Source organism: Pongo pygmaeus, chromosome X (genome assembly GCF_028885625.2).
Source record: "Pongo pygmaeus isolate AG05252 chromosome X, NHGRI_mPonPyg2-v2.0_pri, whole genome shotgun sequence".
Classification (NCBI taxonomy): domain Eukaryota; kingdom Metazoa; phylum Chordata; class Mammalia; order Primates; family Hominidae; genus Pongo; species Pongo pygmaeus.
Window position 1 is genome coordinate 31232543 of NC_072396.2, and position 1610 is coordinate 31234152.

Below are 1610 nucleotides of genomic sequence, written 5' to 3' on the forward strand. Positions count from 1 at the left end.
AAAAATTGTGATGCATCATGCAATGGAATATTACTAAACCATAAAAAATAATGGGACTTCTTGTTCCAAAATAATGATATAGAAGCAAACTCGCTTCATTCTTCTCCCCACAGAAAACCAAAAACAAATATACATTGCCAAGATTATCACCAGAAACATCCCAGATCTTATATATGAAGATGAGACCATTTCCAGGGCAGCAGAGAAGTGAAAAAACTCTGAGCCAATGGTAAGAGAATCAAACTTCAACATCCACAGTGCCCTTGCCCCATTCTGCCTGGCACCAAGTGCACAGAAAATTTTCCCCCAGCTGGAAGCCAAAGTGGGTGGGAGCACATGCTGTTGGGAGTTGCTTGGAGGTTGGCGGTGTGGGGCTGAAAGCTAGCAAACCAAGCGATCATGTCGCACAAACAAATTTACTATTCAGACAAATACGATGACGAGGAGTTTGAGTATTGACATGTCATGCTGCCCAAGGACATAACCAAGTTGGTCCCTAAAACCCATTTGATGTCTGAATCTGAATGGAGGAATCTTGGCGTTCAGCAGAGTCAGGGATGGGTCCATTATATGATCCATGAACCAGAACCTCACATCTTGCTGTTCCGGCGCCCACTACCCATGAAGCCAAAGAAATGAAGCTGGCAAGCTACTTTTCAGCCTCAAGCTTTACACAGCTGTCCTTACTTCCTAACATCTTTCTGATAACATTACTATGTTGCCTTCTTGTTTCTCACTTTGATATTTAAAAGATGTTCAATACACTGTTTGAACGTGCTGGTAACTGCTTTGCTTCTTGAGTAGAGCCACCACCACCATAGCCCATCCAGATGAATGCTCTGTGGACCCACAGCCTCAGCTGAGTGTGACCCCAGAAGCCACGATGTGCTCTACACTTGGCAGATGGAGGAAGCATCTGAATTTGAGACCATGGCTGTTACAGGGATCATGTAAACTTGCTGTTTTTGTTTATTCCTGCCGGGTGTTGTATGTATGGTGACTTGTGGATTTATGTTTCAGTGTACTGGAAACTTTCCATTTTATTCAAGAAATCTGTTCATGTTAAAAGCCTTGATTAAAGAGGAAGTTTTTATAACCTAAAAAAAAAAAAAAAAAAAAAATTCCCCCAACTCCCTGTTTCTACACTGGAAAAAGTAAGATTGAGATGCACAATCAACTTCCCCACCATCTTGGGTTCCCGGGCAGGATGTTTCTGCATTAACCCACCGGAAGCATCGCGAGTGCCTGAAGGGAAAAATATTCCTGAGGACAGGCAGTGACAAAGGCGGGAGGCAGGACTACCATCCCCAGACCTGAAAACTCATAAGCAGGAGACGCCAAATCAGAGTGGCTGCTCAGCAGCACCATGCTGTAGGAGGTTCATCCCACAGATCCCCTGGGCATGAACCACTAGACAGCCTTCCCAAAATGCTGGGATATCCCCTTTAGGACCTCCCCCATTTGGGTTGGGCAGTGCTCCAATTGTTTACTAGAGCAGAGGTGAACTTGAGCTTAAAGCACCACCTAGAGCTAAAAGGAGGCAGTGACCTAGCAGTAAACAACTTTTAAGCAAATATATCCAATTAAAAAAAAAAAAAAAGCCAGACAGA

The 1610-nt window shown here is 43.9% G+C and overlaps 1 pseudogene; it reads left to right on the forward strand.

Moving 5' to 3' along the window:
- The first annotated feature begins 399 nt into the window (after positions 1-399).
- LOC129024571 (cyclin-dependent kinases regulatory subunit 1-like) lies at positions 400-772 on the forward strand (annotated as a pseudogene).
- The last annotated feature ends 838 nt before the right edge of the window (positions 773-1610 follow it).